This window comes from Bos taurus, chromosome 13, assembly GCF_002263795.3.
Source record: "Bos taurus isolate L1 Dominette 01449 registration number 42190680 breed Hereford chromosome 13, ARS-UCD2.0, whole genome shotgun sequence".
NCBI classification, from domain to species: Eukaryota; Metazoa; Chordata; class Mammalia; order Artiodactyla; family Bovidae; genus Bos; species Bos taurus.
In genome coordinates, this window is record NC_037340.1 from 78,406,350 (window position 1) to 78,428,403 (window position 22,054).

Below are 22,054 nucleotides of genomic sequence, written 5' to 3' on the forward strand. Positions count from 1 at the left end.
GCTCGGGCATGTGAGCCTGCGTCGGAGTGTATGAATGACAGAAGGAGTGTGTTTTTAATCGTATGCATGGGGTGTGTGTGTGTGTGTATCTCCAGGTCTGCATCTCTAGCGCAGAGTATGCCTGAATGTGTGCTTGGGAGCAAGTGTATTCCTGACTGTGTGTGTGTGTGTGTGTGTGTGTGTGTGCGCACACACACATCATAGGCACGCCCACTGTTGTGAAAAAAATCTGCAAGGAACCTCTTTTGCATACAAAACTCCACTCCCTTGCACAAGAATGTTCATGGATGCGTGGGGTCAGCAGATCAATGCATTTAGAATCTTAACTTTGAAGGAGCCAATGAGGAGGGAGGAGGTGTGATCTTTAAGCAGAGCACTGACCAATCAGAACAGGCGCCAGTTGCCAATACCTGGGCTAGCTGAACCGGCCTTGGCGATCCCAACCTCTAGTCCCATCGGCTGTATTTGAGAAGGGCTTGACCCAGGAGGCATTCTGAGGCAGCCCCCAAACCAGCAAATGGTCAGCCTTTTGATCAGTTGATAATCATACCAAATATTTAATCATTCATTCATCCAGCAATATTTCCTGAGCACCTACAGTGTTCTAGGCACAGTTCCTGACTCTAGGGTTGCAGCCAAGAGCTAGATGAACAAAAGTCCCTTTGCTGGTGGTGCTAACACACTAGTGGGACCGAGCAAGCATTAAAAAAATGAACAGCAGATGGAGAGGGTTAATTGGTCGTATGTGCTGTAGATAAAAATAAAGTCGGAGAGGTAGATAGAGAACAACAGATGGGTTTGTTGCTTTAAAACGCTGGTCCGCTAAGACTTCATAGGGAAGACATTTGAGTGAAGATCTGAAGAAGGTGAGGTGCGAGCTCTGGGGACTTCTAGGGGGAGAGCATTCTAGGCAGAGGGCACAGCAAGTGCAAAGGCCCTGGGGTGAGCGCATGCTTGGCTTCTTTAAGAACGAGAAAAGGTGCCAATGGGGATTGAGTGTGTGTGTACGTAACTGATTATAAAAGCCGAGTGCTCCTGCAAAGATCAAGCAACAGAGAATGAATAAAGGAGAAACGAAAAATCCATAGTAACTGGAGCGGGGGAAGGGGCGATGGAAGAAGTGTCAGGGTGTCTGTTGTACAGTTCTCTTGATAAAGCAATTTTCCATCTTGACAAGGCAGCATCAAAATAGTGCAGCTGCAACCTCATCTCTCAATCGCAGCAAAATGCCGTGTTAACGGCTCTAACCCCAGCCCTGAGCCCAGCCAGGCACATAGTAGGTGCCAGCTGAAGGGAGTCTCTGCCTTCCACGTCCTCCTAGCTCCCTGAGGCCTGAGGTGGGGAGGCAAGGCGGGTGTAAGTCCCCCAGTGTAGAAACTGGGCGCCCAGTCCCCGCAGACTGCCAGCCCAGCCCCCAGTTGCCCCGGAGTGACGGGGTCACCTCTCTCTCCTCCTGCTTTTATGAGCTGCGAAGGAGGCTTGTTCCACATTGCACAATTGCCCCTTAATTGCTATTTCCTCTCAGTTATGAATTATGTCATGGATACGACCGCTCACGTTATTAAACTTCCACAGGCCTTATCGTCTGGATACCCGCCAGCACCCCGGCCTGACCTACTTTCCCATCGGATTTCAAAACCTCCTCCCTCGTCCTCTTGCTGGGCTTTTCCTAAGGAGAGTTCTCTGTGCCCAAAAACTCGCCTCTAAAAATAAAAACTAGAGCGAGGGGGGAGGGGCGCAGCTGGCCTCGTGAAGCCCTGAGGCTGACGGCGGCCAAGCTCCGCCCCACCTAGAAGTTTCCTCCGGCAGCCTGTCCTTGGGACTCGGGCTTCCTATCAGGACAGGCCATGACACGAGCCGCTGGCATGGGTGCCCTGGACCCTGAGTCTCAGCTGCGGATGGGAGGGCTGACTTTGGAGGCAGGAAAAACCCGGTGGAATCCTGACTCTGCCTGTAACTGGCTCATTCATTCATTCACCCCAGGGCTCTTTACTGAGTCTGTTATAAACTGAATGCTGGATGCTGGGGACATATCGAGAATATACTGGATAGTATCAGGATTCCCGTCCTCACAGAGCTTACCACCTGCTGGGCAGAGAGAGGCACAGAAGAAACGACTGTATAAGAAGAGCAATGAAAATGAGATAGTGTGCGGGCCAGAGGGTGATGGGAATACCCACAACTAAGATGATCAAGGGGGTATTTCTGATGGGAGGGGGTCATTTAAGGCAAAACCCAGGTGATGAGAAGAACCAAGTCTGAGAAGCAGTGCCAGGAGCCGGTGAGATAAACCAGTGATCCGGCGTTCAAAATGAGAGCGGGAGCTTGGTCTCAGGGTCATTCAGGGGCCGGTTGGCAGGTCAGGAGGTTACCTCCTTAACGTTTTCACCCTGGGCATCTCACTTGCCTCAACCTAAACCTGGACCTGCGGGGAAGGAAAAGAATCCATAGAAGAGCAAGCCCAAAGGCCCTGAGCTTGGGAGTGAAGCCCGGTGTGACGGGGGCAGAGAGAGCCAGGCAAGAGTGGGGTGGGAGATGAAACGAGAAAGGTGGCGGGGGCGGGGGGCACAGATCACAGAGGGTCTAGAAAGCTGCGTGGTGAGGAGTCAGTGAGACACATGGATATTCTGAAGGTAGAGCTGATGGTCCTTGAAGGTGAACCGGTATTTGCAGGGGAAGAGGGGAGGAAGCAAGATCTGGGAGGAGCCGACTCCCAGGCTGGGTGGACTGTCGTTCCTGGACAGCCCTAGAGGAGACTGGCAAGAAATTGGGGGTAGTGGCCCTCCCTCGTCCAGCCCAGGCCAGTAGAGTCTCGGGAAACACGCCTGCACGGGTGACAGAGGGGTTCCTTAGCTGTGGCTGCTGGTCCATGGCCTCTCCTAACAATGTGACCTTGCAGACGGCCGCCTGGAGCACTGCGTCAAAGCCACCCTCCGGGGCATCGCGGTTCCGGGACACCCCGGGTTCATCTCCCCGGTTTCTTTTCTTCCTCTGAGATGTAGGGCTAATAATACCAGCCTCCCCAGACACGATATCGCAGTTAGCTGAGAGCCTGTCACAAAGTACACGCTCTTCCGACAGCACAGCTGGGCTCAGTGGCTTACCTGGAGTCACCCGCAAGTCAACGACCAGCATGAGCCAGAACCCAGACCCTACACTTAGGACGTGTCGCAGCAGGCAGGGCTGCGCCTTGGCACACAACTCTCCAGATATGCAACCTTCCAGCCAAACAGGCCTCAGCAGCTGAGGCTGAATTTTTTTTTTTCCTTTCTCAATTGTGCTTATGCGTGGGGTTGTTTATCTAACTTGGCTGAAGCTTGAGGCCTGGACCTATAAACATATCTTTTTAATTATTCCACAAATGAGACATGCTCATAGAATAAAAATTGGAAAACACAAATAAGCAAAAAATAAAGCAAAAAAGCAGAGAGCGAGGGAGAGAGCACGCATGTGTGAGAACAAGTATCTAAATTAGTACATGTATATCAAGAGGGGCACATAAAGAACTAAAGATCTCATTGCAAGCTTCTTCTTTTTTTAATGTATTGATTTTTATTTGAAGGATGATTCCTTTACAATAGTGTGTTGGTTTCTGCCACACATCAACATAAGTCCGCCATAGGTATACATATGTCACCGCCTTTTTGAACCTTCCTCCCACCTCCCACCTAAATTGCAGGATTCTTTAACACAGTAAAAGACTGGAAGCAACCTGAGTATCCAAGAAGAGGAAAGTTTCGTTTGTTTTTAGTATCCCATTTCTTTGTTTTTTCCTTTTCTTATTTTTGTTTTAATTAAGGTATGGTTGGTGTACAATATTACATTAGTTTCAGGTATACAGTGTAGAGACTCAATATTTCTGTACATTATACTCCACTTAAAGTTGTTATAGAATACTGTCTATATTCCCTGGCTGTACAGTATATCCTTATATCTTATTTATTCTATTCGTAGTGGTTTGTAGGGCTTCCCTGGTGGATCAGATGGCAAACAATCAGCCTGCAATGCAAGAGTCCCGGATTCGATCTCTGGGTAAGGAAAATCCCCTGGAAGAGGAAATGGCAACTCACGCCAGTATCTTGCCTGGAGAATTCCAAGGACAGAGGAGCCGGGCGGGCTACGGTCCGTGGGGTCGCCGAGAACCACACAGGACGGAGAGACCCGCACTTTCACTTTCACAGTAGTTCGTACGTCTTAGTCAAGAATAAGGGTATTTTAAATTAAATAGTATTCCAGTATCAGGTAACCACTGAAGTGAATGAAGCAGACCTCTGAGTACGGATTTGGAAAAACTGCCAAGATGCAACATTAACTGAGAAAAGATACAAAGTGATTACAAGATGCTAGAGTGTGTGTGTGTGTGTGTGTGTGTGCGTGTGTGTGTAAGGCAAGATGGGACAGTATGTGTACATACATCTCTTGGGAGACATACAGACCATCTCTCAGAGGACAAGGCCCTGTGTTTTGGGGGAAGAGTGGCAAGTCAGAGACGAGAGGAAGGTGACTTTTCGTCCCGTTTGCACTGTTCGAAAGTTTTTGGTTTTGGTTTTGTTTCGCTGTGTGCGTGACTGTCTTCCACGATACATGTTCGCACTGTTTGAAAGATCGGAGACTCCCCTCTTGGACTCAGGCTTTCCTGCAGGCCTCGGGACAATCTGGGCTGCTGTCTGCTGAAAGCCCGCTGCAACCCCGGGGCGGCAGTGAGACGCCAGTGGACCCAGGCCCCGGGGAGGAGGCTGCAGGCTCCTGACCCGCCCCACGACAAGCAGCTGCTTTTGTCTTTTTTTATGAGTGGGACAACAAGTAAGAGTTCAGCTGTAAAAGGGTTTTGCCCACTTTGAAATGAAACGTTTGAAAAGCTTTGATCTTGAGTTAATCTCATCCTACTGATGGGAAGACATGGGTCCAGAGAGGAGGAGGAAAAAGAAGATGATCCCAGAAACCAGCAGACCTCGCTCTGGCTGAGAGCCTTAGGTGATAAATTTGTCTCCTTGAACCTTAGCTTTCTTCCTTCAAAAACAAATAAGCAAACTGACAAATCAGTAAGAACTCTTCACAGATAATCTGAAGCCGAAGTAAACCCTGAGGCCTTAGTCTTTTTGGTTCTGGCAGAAAGATGCGCTGGATATCAGAAGTCTTCTCTTTGACCCTCTGATTCTCCAGCAGGCGTGGGCGGGATCCCTGCCCCCAACACCCATGTCGGTCAAGTCCAAGATCAGGCATATCTCATTTATCAGAAGTCACCTCACTGCAAAATGCAGGATACTCTAGGATGCATTCAACTGCAAGGACAGGAAACCCGGTGCAAAATGCTTAATCATTAAGGAAATGTATTTTCTCATGAGTTTAGAAATCCAGAGGCAGGGGAGTGGATCCAGCAGGCATGCATTCAGCTGCAAGAATCTCACCACTGGTAAGTTCTATCATCTCCTGTTACTAAGCCCAACAGTAAGCGTCTTGGGCTGCTAGGGTGCCTCGGTGATGCCACCAGGGCACCAGGTTCTTCCTGTTTCTTCACTTGGCCTTCTTGTCCTCACGGTTGGTCGTGGTTGCAAGATGGCCATTCTCTCTAGCTCGTATCCACACTGTAGCCGGAAGAAGAGGACAGGGGTGAGCAGAGCACCTGTTATGTTTGTCTCTTTTCAAAAAGCTTTCCCAGGGGCCCCACTTGGCAAATTCTGCTTAATATTCATGTCTCATACCTGGATCACATAGCCGCTCCCGGCTGTCACAGGGACTTCAGGAGGCTGAGAGCTTTTAGCTGGCTGACTGCCATCCCAATAAAATCAGGGTTCTGTAAACAAGGATAAAAGGAAGAGTGGCTATTGGGCAGACACTAAGCAGTATCTACCACAAGTTGTTCAAGGGACATTAATACGAGGACTCAAAGACATTATCCAGCACACGAGTGTTTCCCCCTTTCTACTCTTCTGTTGTCAGTGTGGGCTTCTGTCCGGAGACCTGATTTCCCTCCTCAGGCTGGGAGGGTGACCCCTGACTTAAGTACACTGGTCGATGCCCCCTCAGACAAAAGAGGGTTCTTTCAGCCAACAAGAAGAGTTGACAATAGCTGTAACTAAACAGTCAACAGTGTCTGCCATACCTCGATTAATCAGAATTTTAAAAATCCTATCCTCTTCTTTCAATTCACTGCAATCTCCCTTTTGTTCTCACAGGTATCATTATCTACGGCGGTGATAATTCTGCATAACAAACACCCCAAACGTTTTATTCTCTTGAATATGGAGTTGCTGCAGGTCAGCTGGCCTGGTGTGGATCTGTCGGGGTGGTTCTGCTGGTCTTGGCTAGGCCCATCCACCTGCCTGCTGTTCTGCTGGAGGTCTGCTGACCTAGGCTGGCCTGGCAGATGGGACTCTGCCCTGCCTCACATGCCTCTCGCCTTCTTCTGGGACCCAAAGATGTCACCAGGTGTGTCTGCTTACAGGGTGAAGTGAAAGTGCACGTCGCTCAGTCCTGTCCCACTCTTTGCGACCCCAGGAACTAGACAGTCCCTGGAATTCTACAGGTCAGAACACTGGAGTGGGTAGCCTTTCTCTTCTCCAAGGCGTCTTGCCAACCCAGGGATCGAACCCAGGTTTTCTGCATTGCAGGCAGGTTCTTTACAGCGATGGCAGAGGCATAAAAGCCAGGTGGAGACATGCAAGGTCTCTGAAAGCCTAGTCTCCTGCGGACACACTGTCACTCTCATCTCATTCTGTTGGTAAAAACAAACCATGTGGCTGAACCCAAGTCACCCGGGAGGGAATATGCTCCACCCCTTTTGTGGGAGGAACCGCAAGGTCACAGGTCAAGAGGCGTGGATCCAGGGAACAGGGAAGAATTCCTCAGATCCAGCGTCATTTCTGTTTGTTGGTTACCTACCTCACTGACTTCTCTTTTTCAGTCTCACCTATGGTTTTCTTGTCTCTATCCTTTCTTCCCTCCACATTCGAGAGAATAAAAGGTTGGGGTGGTTTGTTATGTAGCATTATTGTACCTGTAGACGACCAATACCTGCAGGGACGGGAATGAGATTGCAGTGAGGGGAGGAGAGAAGAGGGTGGATAAAAGTCTCTGGTCAGTAGAGGTGAGGCAGACCTTGCCAGTTGCCCAGCCACAGCCAGCGTCAACTCTCCTGCCTGGCTGAGAACCCTCTTTAATTTGAGGGGGCTATCACTCCATGTTCTCAAGAAGAGCACTCCCTCTGCAGCCTGAGGAGCTAAGTCCGGGCAGAAGACGGACACGGGGGCCCCTGAGGCTCTCTGGTCACCTCTACTCCTTTTCTGCACACGTTCTCTGTTTCAGGGCCAGCCCCGGGTCTTCAGTCGCCAGCTTTGCACTGATAATCCCCAGATCTGTACGCTCAGGCCTGGCATTTCCCCTGGGTCCACCTGCCAAGTGGGCATGTTCACTGACCCTTCTCACGGGCTCTCAGCTCTTTCCCACTCAGACCCTGATGCCCTTGGCCTCAACCATACCCCACACTTCCTCCTTTACTCTGGGTCTCACGCATGCCCATCAGTCACTCAGTCCAAGAACCTGACTCCGTGTTCTGCTTTGTGCTATAGTTGGTACTTACAACGACCGTTTGCCGAGCACTTAACCACGTGCCAAGCACGAGACTGAGCATCGTGCATGTGTCATCTGATTTAACCCCTGAGATGAAGGAGGCCCCGGTACTGTCTATATTTCACCCGACACAATCCAGCCATCCCCCCGAGGTGTGTGTCCCACAGTTAGAGCACGTGGCCTCTCTCAGAAGCTTCAGTGATCATGCCCAACCAGTCGATCGAAGTTCCCCCTTTAAAATCCTTTATGGGGACTTCCTTGCTGGTCCGGTGGTTAAGACTCGGCTTGCAATGCAGGGGATATGGGTTCAATCCCTGGCTGGGGAACTAAGATCCCACATGCTTCACGGTGTAGCCAAAAGATAAAATATATTTTTAAAAAATTTAAAAGCTAAGTTAAAAAATTTAAAAATTTAAGTTAAAGTTAAATTTAAAAAAAATTTAAAAGCTAAGTTAAAAAATTTAAAAAATTTAAAAGCTAAGTTAAAAAAAAAAAAACCTTATGGTTTTCATTGTCCTAGAGACCTGAGCTAACCCTTTGGTCTGTAGTAGTTGGCTCCAAGATTCTATTTTTTTTTTTTTTTAAACTTTTTATTATGGACTGGGGTATAACCTATTAACAATTTTATGATAGTTTCAGGAGAACAGTGAAGGGACTCAGCCGTACATAGATATGTGTCTATTGTCCCTCAATATCCCCTCCCATCCAGGCTGCCACGTAACACCGGGCTTAGTTCCAGGTGGCTCCAAGATTCTTGCATTTATTTACACAAGAGGAGAAATGACTGAGCTTTCTCAATGTGCCAGGAAGCTTCTAGGCACCAGAGAAAGACAGCCGTCCCCAGGAACTTAGGTCCAGTGACAGTAAACAAAAGAACACGTATCTGACGTGTCAGGGAGTAACAGAGGGCTGGGGAGAAAAAGAAAGCTGGGTGAGCGGTAGGCATTTGGGGAAAGGGACACCATTTTGGTGGGAGTCAAGGACAGTCTCTCTGATAAGAATGTATCGCAGTCAAGGAAGTAAGGGAGCAGTAAGTGCAAAGGCCCTGAGGCCCAAAGAGGCGCGGTGGAGGCCAGCGCAGGGAGTGGGAGGGGTGAAGGAGTGAGGAGGAAAGGGGAAGTCAGACAGAACCTTGCCGCCCGCCGAGAGCACTTGGCACCAACCCTGGGTGCAGTGGAAGCCGCAGGAGGACTCTGAGAAGAGGAGGGGTGTGACCTGACTTGGGTGTTCGCAGGACCTCACTGACTGCGTATGGATTAGACTCCGGACGGGGGCCAGGGAGGAAGCAGGGTTTTGCAGGCCTCATAGTGCTTAGGTCAGAGATGGGATTCAGGTGTTCAAGTGACAGTCTCAAAAAGCACAGGGAAACCAAACAGGATTTTCGAGTTAACTCAGAATCTACCAGAAGATGGCAGGGAGCGGTGTGTGTTAGCCTCAGGCACCGCTGGGCCACCGGCGCTCTCAGCAGCATTCTCAGGAGATGATGAGGCTGTGGTCCCGATGATGCCTGTGGGTTTCCCCTGCGCCCCCACCTGCTGTTCTGGCCCAGGGAAGGGTGAGCGCCAAGCACACCCCACATGACCCAGGTGATGGCGACCGGTGACCAAGCTCCCACCAAAGATGCTGACGGCTCCGAACAAACACTGACGCTCCTAGTTCTGCAAAAACAAACCATGCCTCCTTGCACGCTGTACCCGGCCCCGGCCCCAACACCGCCGTGCTGCGCCGAGCTCCCTTATCTCGCCGCACAATCCTTCAAAGAATAACAGGGCATATTTGTATCTGTGGTTTGGATTCCCCCAACCTGTGACATCAGATAAGTGCGATGTTCATAAAAAACGAACGACATCGCAGAGAGGAAAAAAACAACTGAAAACAAGTCCCTGGGTTCGGCCTCAACTTCCTCTCTGGGGAGGAAGGGGCTCTATGTGGTTGAGGTTTCACGGTGCAGAGTCTGGGGCTGGGGATGGGGGGTGGAGATGGCGTCCTGCTCTCTCCCCAGCCAGCTCTCATCTCAGCCTTTCCACTTGCCCCTGTAGTATGGAAATGATGCTCTCAGGGCTGCTCTTGAAAAGTGACTCTAAAAAAAAAATAGCAATAATGGCAATCATCTGCCATAGGCCATTTTCTTGGGCAGTAATCTTCACAGCCACCTGCTTCACCCTCACGTGGGGTAGCTACTGAGATCAACTGGTTTGTAGATGGGAGACTGACACTCTGAGTAGGAAAAGAAGGTGGTTATAAACACTATGTGGCCACTTTTGGTTTTTAGAAAATGTAAACATGTAAAATGGAAATTAAAAAAAAATTTTTTTTAACTATATAAATAACAGTTTGGCAGGAGATTTGCCGAGAAGTCACAGAGGTTTTCCTGGGTGTTGGAAGTGCCAGGGAGACTGATTCCCTGATGTCTCTTTTCCATCACTCGGGTCTCAGCAAATTGGCTCCTCCGCTGAGAGGCCACCCCCGGGCCCATCTACACGGACCCTCCCGCCTCCCACCACCTTCATCTCTTCATGCACCTGTCATCACGGGGGGGTACCTTGGTTTTCCATCTGTTTCTGGATTCACGACCTGTGTTTCCCACTAGAGCATAAACACCACAAAGCTGGAACCGCATTCACAGCTCCTTGAGCAGCGCCTGGCTTTAGCGGGCCTCAGTAGATACTCCTGGACCAACTGTGTTTTCTTCCTATTTTAAAAATTTTCTTTTTAAAAACCAAGCCATCTGGATTACTTTTAATTGCTATTTTAAGAGCTGGTTAAAAGTGAGCTGGCCAGAGCCCCTGCAGGGAAGCGTCGCCTTTGCAGGCTTATCTGGCTGGACGTGAAGGAAGTGGGTGCCCTGCCTTTCCTTGGGCTGTGTCAAGGGGTGAACATCCCGGAGTTTCTCAGCCCAGCCTGCTCTGAGTTCCCTGGCCCCGGAGATCTCTCCGCCTGGGACAGGGTTATCTTTGAATGACAGCATGTTCAGCTCCCCCACCCCCAACCCCCTGGGGTGAGGCCGCCAGAATCTCAGGGGGCAAAAGGGGGCCCCGGGCCAGACGCAGCCCATACAGGGGAGGCGTTACTTAGGCCACGCAGTTCCAACATCTTGGAGTTTTGCCATCATTTAAAAATCAAGAGACTTTGGAAGAAAACTAAAATATCTTCCCAATGGGCAGGAAATAAGATGAGAATAAAATAGGTGGGGAGACTTCACATCTTTCAAAGGGCAGTTGTGCCAACATATATAAACCGATGCTGTTTCGAGTAGTGACCCACAGGATTTGTTTAATGGGATAAATTCATTTTGGAGTTTACAAGGAAAAGTATGAAATAGAAGAACGGTGGGAAGAACTATCACAAAGGTGGTTTTTGAACTCACTGGGGAAATGGAATATCAAATCCAGGATGCCAGCATAGCACATTATCGATTTATTCCATTTATCACTAAAATAAAAAGACTCTCATCTTCCACTCTGTTAAAAAAAATACACAGATTTCACATAAAATGTCTGGGTTTCTGCCTGAAAACCTTAAAAGTACGAGACCCTCATTTTCCTGAGGCAGCCGTGGGCTGGCGCAGAGTTGAAACTCCAGGGCTTTCTTGTTCACCGCGTCCCCCTCACTCCCTGCTGCTGCCTCCCCCGGCCCACGCTGCCCCCCACCCCAGCCGCCTTCATCATCTGTGTGTCTTCTCTGGGCCCTGAAGTCACTGGAGTTCGTAGCCCCTGAACTCAGGGCTGGCACAGCAGAGAGACTCAGGGGACATTGGAGCTCGGATGCCTGCTGTCGGCCCCCTTTATGCTCACGTCGTTTTTCTTGGTGGACCTACAGACGCCAAGGAGGGATGTGGCTTGAGAACCTAGACCGGGGAGTCAGAAGCTTGAGTGACCTCTGAAGAGTGACTTTCCCTCGGGGTGCCTCAGTTTCCCCCTCTGCCAGGGGAATAATGAGATCTGTTGCTTATCGCCTGCAGGAATGTTGCCGTTGTTCCTGTAAAATGCATGAGCCAGGGCTCAGAGCAGAGTCATGCCAGGGAAAATGAGGTGGGAGGACAAACCCTCCTTCTCAAATTTTGGGTTTTTTAGTGTCCTTTTAGTCTTTTTAGGGAGACCAGGACAGGAGGAAGGGGGAGCTGGGCAGAGCAGAGGATTGGCTTTGATCTCCTTTTGCCAAAGAGGAGGAAAAAAAGTAAGCAAATAGCCCTGGCCTCCTTTGATTCCACACTGCCTGCCCGAAGAGCTCTGCAGCTGATAAGAACGAGCCGAATTCGATCTGGGCAACTCCGCTCTTCTGACCGGACTTACCCTGGGCAGCTGGAATCTGGGACCCTAAAACCCGTCCCACACCCTGCTCACAGTGCCCACCTTTCATGCCCTTCTTTGCTTGCCCCTGCGATGGAGACTAGAGGGGGACAAGATCGGGGAGAATTTCCCACCCGGGAACCACACACCAGACACGAGAGAAGGGGCTGGGAGGGAGGCCTCAGAGCACGTGAGCACCCCAGCTCCCCAATCCCAGGAAGAGCCCTCCCAGGGGGACTAACGGGAAATGAAATTCTCAGACATTGAGACTGGGCTGCTGGAAGGAGGGTGAAGCTTCTGGGGAAGAGCAGAAAGTCTCCCTTCCCATCAGTTGGTGGAGGGCAGCCGCGTGGTGCAGAGGTTCACAGGGTGACTTTGAAGCCATCCCACTCATGGGTGTGTGACTCTGGGCAAGTGATTTTACCCCACCTAGCCCTGGCACCTGCCTTGTTAAGGGTTAAGTGAGGTCATGCCCCTCAAGTGCCTGGCACATAGTGGGTCCAGGGACTGGACACTTATGGTAAAAGGCCAGAACAGCCTCAGGCAGACAGACAGAAAAACGCCAAGTCCAGAAAGATGAAAGAGGATCGGTTGTTTGAAACCTCTCAAGGCGCCAAGGGCCATGCAGTCAACAAGGTCAGGAACCAGGGCCCATTTGAAGTTGGGAAGAGGTAATTCTGGACCGAGTTTAGCACAAAGAGAGGACATTTCCTCCATGTTACCTCCAAGGAGCCCCCAGCTGATGGTGTTAAGCTTCCCAGGGACTGGTAAGTAGCTAAAGGTTAAGGCAGAGGGGGGCTGCGAGAATAGTTTCTGGGGTCAGGGTTCCTTCCCACCATAGCCCCTTCCTCACTGAGCGATCGATGCGTCCTGGCCTCAGTCTCTCCACCTGTAAAATGGGAGCCCTAGTGACATCAGTCTCCGGATTTTGAGGGTGAATATGTAGCTTTCAGTTGGTGCTCGGTGAATGAGTGGACGTCACGAGCCACAGCTACGTTAGGGATAAGGCGGCAAAAGCAAGGGTTGGTGGAGGGAGACGAACTGACCTCTGTCCGGTTCTCACTTGGTGATTAAGCCCAGGCCCCGTTCCACGCCACCAGCTCGGCCATGGCCACTGGAGGCAGGAGCTTGCCCTGCTTCATGCCGCTCCATGACCCGGACAGTGCCTGGCACAAATCGGGGGTTTGCTCACAGAATGCGTGGAACTGGACACAAGAGGAAAGGAAGGCAGAGAGGCCAGGGAACTTGTCCAAGACCACACAGCAGCCTGCCCACCTGGGGTCACCTCTGGGGTCACCGCTGGGGTTGGGGCTGGACTGATCCGGCCACAGTGTGACTTCCCTCTGCTTCTCCATCTCCTCGAAGCCTCCCAGCCCCTTCTCGACCACTCCCTGTCCAGGCTGCCCCCACCTAGTGGAGCCAGGGAAGCGGTTCGGCCTCCTCCAGGCTCCTCCGTGGACTGTCCAGCACCCGCTGCCCGCGGCACGCCCTCACCTCTGCTCTCTCCCAGGCAGGCCGGCCGTCAGGAGCTCACCGCCTGTGGGCCTCACCTGGCCTCAGATGTGTTCTACGCAACCTCATATACAGTGTGGGTGTGTGTGCTGTGTGTGTAAGGTTTTGTTTTTTTTTTCATAATTTTGAATCATTTGTCAACACTTAAAAACTGGAGATTTCACATAAAAACCAGGGTTTCCAGCTTCTGTTAGAAACTGGCAGCTTGGGGCCCACCTTTCCTCTGCCAGCTGGGGTAGTGCTCTGAGGGCCTCCAGACCCCATGTCCAAGCCTGGCCCGCCTCCTTCCTTGGGGCCTCCTTACATGAAGACCCCAGGATTGCATGAGAGACCCAGGCTCCCCACACTCCCTACCACCACGCCGGGCCACCTCGCATTATAGATCCTGCAGCCTAGGGTACTCGCCTGGGAAGCTCCAGAGGCTGGGTTGGGCCTGGATTCCAGGTTTGTGGCAAGCAGAGTGACGCCCCTCCAGAGATGAATGTGAAAGTGTGAGTCACTCAGTCATGTCCAACTCTGTGCGGCTCCCTGGGCTGCAGCCCGCCAGGCTCCTCTGTCCACGGGATTTCCTGGCAAGAAGACTGGAGTGAGTAGTCATTTTTTCTCCACCCTCCTCCCCACCCAGGGATAGAACCCAGGTCTCCTGCATGGCAGGCGGACTCTTTACTGTCTGAGCCCCCAGGGAAGAAGGATGGCTCTTCCAAAGATGTGCATGTCCCAATCCCCAGCACCTGTCATTACGCCACCTCATGTGACAAAAGGACTTGGGAGACATGGTAGAGAATCTAGAGATGGGGCTGCGTTTCTAATGAGCATCCGTGTTCAAAAACAACTGGACTATATGAGGATGCTTTACTTTTAGCGAGTTTGTTTCTCTCTCATGTTCATCGCTTCCATTTCATTTAGTTTATGTTTTCCAATTTCTCCATCTCTTTTTTTGTGGTTGTTCTTTCCCAAGCCTTTATCAAGCATAGTAGAAAAGCTTTTGTATGCACACACACATATATATATATTATATAGTATGTATAATATGTATATTTTAGAAAACTTATGAATTTTTGCCTAGCTAAAAAATTTATGATGGTTGATTCCACTTCTTTGACTTAGTGTGAACAGAAAGCTAGATTTCTAATTTATATCCACTCAAAACCTTGATATAGTTCCATGTCTTTTGGCATCTAATATTACTGCTGAAAGATTAGGAAGTTTATTATCTTAGAAGTTAAAAAAATTTGTTTAATTAGGCTGGACATTTCTAATCCAATTCTGAGAATATATTTAAAAAAAGAATCTGGAGATGAGAAGATTAACCTGGATTATGCAGTAGGCTCAATGTAATGGCAAGCATCCTTATGAGAGGGAGGCAGGAGGGTCAGAGTCCGAGAAGGAGAGGTTTGAGGGAAGCCGAGGTTGGAGTGGTGTGAGCCAAGAGTATGCGTGGCATCTAGAAGCTGGAAAAGGCAAGAAGCGGAGTCTGAGGAGCGAACCCTGGGTTTGATTTTAGCCTGGGGACATCTATGTTGGACTTCTGACCTCCAGAGCCATAAGGTAACAAGAGTCTGTTATCTTGGGCCACTAAATTTGACATAATTTGTTATAGTAGCAACAGAGATGGAGAAGGAAATGGCGACCCACTCCAGTATTCTTGCCTAGAGAATCCGTGGATGAGGAGCCTGGTGGGCTGCTGTCCATAGGGTCGCACAGAGTCGGACACGACTGAAGCGACGCAGCAGCAGCAGCAGCAACAGGGAACTTCTAACTGGGCTCAAATCCTGGTTTGCTATTTAATCGGCCGTATGCCCTGGGCAGGTGACTTGCTGCTGCCGAGGCAAGGTTTCCCTATCTGAAAAGGGGGCACCAGGGCTCTCCCACGGGGTGTCGTGAGCGGTCCGTCGGCACGGCAGAGAAGTGTGAGCACAGCCCAGCAGCTCCTGGTGCCGATCGTCTAGCATCGCCCTCACGTCTCTCTCCGTGTTGTTGAAACCAGCTTAGAGCCAGCTGAAAAAATCTGCCCACTGCTACCCAACCCTCAGGGATGAAGTCCAAACTTCTTACTTCTGGCCCGGCTTAACCCAGCTTGCCTAATGATAATAATACTGCTACTGCTCGTAAAGCATTTGGCATGTGCTAGGGATGATTCTTGGCGCTAGTGGTACAGAACCCACTGGCCCATGCAGGAGACGAAATGAGACGAGGGTTCGGTCCCTGGGTTGGGCAGATGCCCTGGCGGAGGGCATGGCAGCCCACTCCAGTATTCCTGCCTGGAGAGTCCCATGGTCAGAGGACCCGGTGGGCTACAGTGCATAGCATAGCAGAGTCAGACACGATTGAAGCGACCTGGCAAGCACACAAAGGCATGATTCTCAGCACTGTTGAGATATTTGATTCATTTAACGGTCACACTAACCCTATCGCTTTCCCAGTTTTCAGATGGAGAAAACTGAGGCCACGGGTGAAATCACATGCCCAGGGCCCCTTGAAAGGGTGGTAGCTATGCTGGTATCTGTTTTATTTATCTAGCTTTGGCTGCACTGGGTCTTCGTGACTGCACGTGGGCTTTCTCTAGCTGTGAGTGGGAGCTGCTCTCTACCTGATGTGCATGGGCTTCTCTTTGTGATGGCATCTCTTATTGCAGAGGCCAGGGCTCCAGGTGCGAAGGCTTCAGTAGCTGTGGCACACGGGCTTAGTTGCCCCGAGGAATATGGAATCTCCCTGGACCAGGGATTGAATCTGTGCCCCCTCCATTGGCAGGTCCTGAATCCTGCGGAAGCCTTAGGAGATGGGCACGACTGTCATTACTCCCATTTTACAGATGAGGACACTGAGGCCCAGAAAGGTGGCATTGGCTGCCCCAGGTCACAAGGTGAGTGAGTGGTGGATTCTAAGCCACTGGACCACCAGGGAAGGCTGCTATGCTGGTATTTGAACGCACACTATTGTGCCCTGGGGCCTGAGCACTGACCACTGGACAGGGGTGTCTCTCTGTATGTGGACAGACCAGGCCCCAGAGTGTAACCTGAGACTCGGTGGTCTTGGCATCCCCTCCACCCACCACTTGGCCCAAGTGCAATTATGGACTCAAGACTCTTGGTTCACAGCTCTGCCCCAGGGTGCATTTATTCCACAGTTTCCAGCAGTGCCCCCTCGGCACTGGGTACTGTGCCCCAGAGAAAATGCAGATTCCTCAACCGAGGCCCAGACCCTGAGGACAGACAAATATGCAACCATCACAGCTCAGCAAGAGACAGCAGGAGCTGGGGGTGGGGAGAGGTCAGGGGAGGGGCGTGCAAAGACGGGCCTGAGGAAGTGTGATGCTGGCCCAGCCAAAAGACAAGGCTGAGTGTGTTCCATGTGAGGGACCTGGGATAGAAGAGCCTGTGTGTCCGGGGAACACTTTGTGGTCACATGTGGCCAGAGTGCTGCAAAGGAGGCTTGACCACTCACTGTCCTTGTGACCTGGGGCAGCCCACGCCAGCTGGGCCTCAGTGCCCTCATCCGTAAAATGGGAGTAATGAGAGTTGCACCCATCTCCTAAGGCTGTTTGCAAGATTCAGAGCATTGGCACATGCAAAGTCCTGTGCTCGGCCGCAGGCAGACTGAAGAACTGACCATGAATCAGCACGGTTGCTAGGATTATATGAGCGTGAACCGCCCAACCTGCTCATCCTTCCCCTTATACTCAGATCCTTAGGTGCAGAAGCCCCGGAGCCCCCATATTCACATTCACGGGGTGACTCAGGAGGTAGCAAGTGAGGAGGCGCTGCTCCCTGGGACGTCCAACCAGCAGGCTGGTGCTCCTAGCACCCCAGACCCGGGACTCCAGACCAGTGTCCACCATCCCCACATCCCCTGCTTCCAGCAGCCTCATCCACCCTGCTTCGCGCGCTCCGGTTCCCTCCGGTCCTTGTCTTTCTTCCCCTGGACTCACTTGAACTTTCTCCACATCTTGACCGACCCTGGATGTGAGTCACATTTGATCCTTGAGTTTCTCTTTTTTCAAAGGCACATTAAAACTGTGAGAACTGCTAGGCCTATCTGAGCACTTGCTGTGTGCCTGGCATTTCCAGTCATTCATTCCCTCATTCATTTATTCAACAAATGACCGTGGGCACCTCCCAGGGGCCCTGGAGCGCAGCAGTGCACCATAAGGGTTCCTGCCTGGTGGGATTTACACTGCAGGGGGTGAGGGAGGAAGAGGAGTAGATGATAAACCTGCCAAGTCTCCAACCCGTTCTCACTGAAGCACCACTGCAACCCCAGGAAATGTTTGTTCCCATTTTCCAGGTGAGACAACCAAGGCTCGGAGCCGGGAAATCACTTGCTCAAAGGCACACAGCTAGGAATTTGAACCCACACCAAGTTCTTAACCTCCCCAGCAGACTCTCTACAGAGATAAAAGCCATTGGCCCAGTTCCACCTTCAGTGTGTTTGGGATGCATTGTAGCGCCCCAAGTTGGGGGTGCTGGTGCCCAAGGGCTCAGCTCATTCCCATGAGCCCACAGGCAGGATGAGCTCTGCCCTCCCTCCCAGCAGCCTCCAAAGGGGAAGGCCAAGAACACAGTCACTCTCTGGCCAGAGCTGGTGGGAACAGGACGTCCCAGTCCTCTTGCCCTGGCCAGGCCCCGTGAGCTATTTTGGGGCACGTTTATTGATGGGACATGGGTGCCCGGCTGGACTCCTGATTTCAGAGGCACAGCCGCAGGCTGGCCTGGCACGGCTCTACCCCTGCACACCCTGCCGAGGGGCCGCCAGCATCCATGTCCTGTCCAGGCCCCAGACCCAGGGTGCAGCCTGAACTGGCTGGCTCCGGGAAAGACAGGATTCCCAGCTGGAGTGGACGGATCCTGGGGGTCACATGGATTATTGTTTCCCAGAATTCCGGCGCCTGATTCCATTCACAGGAGGCAGAACCAGGAATGAACCCAGAACGAATACAGGAATGGGTTATGAGGTCAAATGCAGGGTTGGATAAATCCTAGCTGCGTCCACTGTGACAACTTACCTCGGGGAAGCCAGGTCAAATCTCAGAGGCTCAGTTTCCCTGTCTGTAAAATGGAGTCAGTGATAGTTCTTACAGGAAAGGAATGGGATTTAATTGAGATAGTGTCTACAGCTCAATACCTACTTATACAGTAAGTGATTGATAATTAATAAATTTGCAAATAATGATTGACAGCCAACATTTACTGGGAATTTGGCATGAGCTAGGCCCCTGGGCTAAATTGTTGATCTGTTTTGTATCATTTCGTCCCCCAGCAACTCCAGGAGGCCTGGGACACTGTTGCCCCTGTGTACAGATGAGAAAATTGAGCTCAGAAAGATGACGTGCCCAAGATCACACTGCAAACATGTGGCAGAAAACCTGCCTTTGAACGCAGACCTGAAGAAGAGGGGACAGGGCAGACCCGAGTCCAGGGCCACCTCCCTGTCCCCCAGGACTATACCCGAGGTCGGCTGCAAAGTTCCTGTAAACACCGAGTCCCTGCCAGGCGGCGTTTACCTCAGTCATCCCTCAATCTGGGGAAGTGACCTCCTGGCCCTTCCACCTGATGGAAATCCAGAAACCAAAGTTTCCAGAATATTCCCTTGACCTGCCTCCCTCTCTTCAGAGTTATTTTGTTTTCCTGGTTAGTCGGTGAAAGTCTCCAAGAAACTGGCTGGTTTGGCCAGTGCCCTGGGCTGGGTAGGAGGGGTGTTCTGCCGTGTACACTGGGGGCAGGGTGCTGGGGGGACCGTGGACAGGGGAGGCCAGGGGATCCTCTGCGTGAGCAACCTAAGGCCAGAGTGGATGCAGCGTTTCCTTCCTAAGGGGTTCTTTGTGCCCTGAACCCGCTGACAGGCTCTGCCCCATGCCCTGAGGGTACACTCCTGCCACCTTTGGCTAAAAAAAGCAGTCCTTTGAGAGATCTGCCCTTCTGGGCCCTTCCAGCTTTTTCTCCCACCCCGAGGCCCCCTCCAACACCATCCTCCAAAAAGACTGTGCCTTTGCGCCCTGCTGAGCTCTCCCCCTGGGAGGCCATTTCTCCATTCTCCACCTGCCAGATGCTTCTCCCTATCTGTCACAATTCCTCCACTGTGGGGCCTTCCCAGAACTCCCCTCCCCACCCCCCAGCAGTATTGTCCCCCTGCCTGGGGGTTGCCATAGCAACCATGAGACACCGCCTCCAGAACCACCTTGGCCTCCCACTGGCAAGACCCTGATGTCCAAGTGGCGAGTGGTCACCTCCACACGGGAGTCACCCAGACCCCTCAAACGTCACAGAGAACCTCAGAACCTCCCCTTTCCCCTCCTAAAACTCCAGCCCTTCCCACTCATCTTCCCCTCTCAGTAAATGGTGCTGCTCTTCACCCAGAGGCTCAGGACAAAACCTAGGGGCTATATGATTCCCTGTTGCCCCACCCCACACATCCCGTCCATCAGAAGGCCTGTCAACTCAGCTGCTGAATGTCAATACATCCAAATCTGTATTCTTGCACCACTGTCGTAGACACACCACCAGGGCACAGGCGGCCGCCACCCTCACCCACTTAACTGTGACCACAGTCCCTTCCCTCGGCTCCAGGCTTCCAGCTTTGCTCCATCACAGCAGGAAGTACCTTTGTCAAAGATAAATTAAGGCAGGTTGCACCCCTGCGCAAAGCTCTCTAGAATTCCTCTTCCTTCTTAGAATAAAAACCTCCTCCTCTCCGAGGCCCATGAGACCTTGTATGATCTGACCTTTGTCCACCTCTGTTCCTGCCACACACACCTCCTCCCTGTTCCTGAGCTAGAAAACTCGTCTCTGGACCTAGGCAGAAACTTGCTGTTCCCTTTGCCTGAAACTTCTTCAACCAGATATCTGTCTGCTTCAGTCTGTCGTTTCATTCAGGTCTCTGCTCAAATAGCATCACCTCAGAGAAGACTTCCACGACCTGCCCATGTGAAATAGCCAGCACCTTCACCACCCACTCCAGCCTACTTTATTTTCCTTCATGGTAGTTGCCACGATCTGACATATTACCTACTATCAGTATATTTGTCTCACCATGGTTTGCTGCTAAATGTTTGACTGGCTCTCGGCAAGGAGGCAGCTCTGATGTTTACATTTGCCAATTTCTATGGTGTGAGTTCTCCCCCTGTGGCTAGTCTCAAGCTCCCAGCATGACTTCCCTGACGGTGGAGTAGAGAAGAGATGTCCAGTGTCCTGCCTTCAGATACTCTTTCCACCGTATAGTATGGTAGATGGTGCAGAGTATTCTGTGATGCACTAATAGATGTCAATAACCTCAAGAACATAGAAAACTGTATGTCAGTTAGAAAGTGATGAGTTTTGAGTAGCTGTTGCCTTTATCTGTATTATCATTAACTGTAAGTTCGAATAATTAGAGTTTTTGTGATGGCTGTGTAAAAGCCAGCTTGCAGAGTTGGCCGGCCAGGACAAGCCACCTCCAGCACAGCACAGGCTATGGGCCACATGAGGGCAGGAATGGCAGCCATCAGGCTTTCTGCGCTTTCCCTGGGGTCTAGAACAGTAGAAGTGGCCCATAGTAGGTGCTCAGCTCGCATTTGGCGAGCATTTTATAATGCATCTTTTCCATCAGCAAGCACAAACGGCTTGCCCCCATCAACTTGACTCTGTGGGCAGAGTCCAGCCTACAAATGGGTTTCATTTGGCTCTCAGAATGTTTTTAACATTTTTTTAAAAACTCGTTGCCAACATTTAAAAGTCATGAGATTTTTTGCATGAAATTCCACATAGACCTGGATTTACAGCCTCTCTTGAAAATTCTGAAGCTCTCAGCACACGAGGCACGCTCCCCTCGTGATGACAGAGGTCAGAGCTGGGGAGCGGCCGTCGCCTCCTCATGGGCCTGAGCTTTGCCGGTTCATGGCGGACCCCTCCCTCCCTGTCGCCTCACACCAGGCCCACTCATTCACTTACACACCCTGCTGCCCTTAGATATTCGAGTTTGTTGCTTTTCTTTTTTAAGTCTGCTTATATATTTGACATGCCAGGTCTTCGTTGCGGCATGCGGGATCTTTAATTGCAGCACACAAACTCAGCTGACCCACGTGGAATCCAGTTTCCTGACCGGGGATCGAACCTGGGCCCACCTCTCTGGGAACGTGGAGTCTCAGCCACTGGACCACCAGGGAAGTCCCGAAATCTGGGTTACAATTGCCATCTTAGCCTCTGTTCTAGCCCTTGTCACCATGTCCCCTCCAGACTGAGGCCACCTGAGGGCAGACTCTGTGAGTTTGGCCCCCGGGGGCTTCCATTCCTGCTACAGGGTCTGGCACACAGTAGGCTCACAGGCCCTGGAATTTGGTGAAAGGTTTGTTGTCAAATGAATCCCAAACCCTCAGCTTCCCTAACTGGGGCATGCACTCCATCCAAGCCCCGACCGGAATGTGACAAAGAGGTTGGCCCAGGCCAGGGTTTTAAAAATACCCAGGGCTGGTCAGCTGCGAGCACTTGGAGGTGTTGAAACAAACGGGCAGCGTCTGGCTGGAGGCCAGCACCCCAACTTTGCTGTGCAAACTTGGGCTCGTAGGAGGGGCCATCGACAGCTCCCGGGGGCGGTGAGCAGTGGGGAGACCGGGCTGCAGCCCCTTCCCCTGGCGCCCCGCTTGGGAAAGTTTATAAACAGCGCTCGGTTTATAAACAGCACTGGGTGACGTGACATAATTTCGCAGAAAGGGC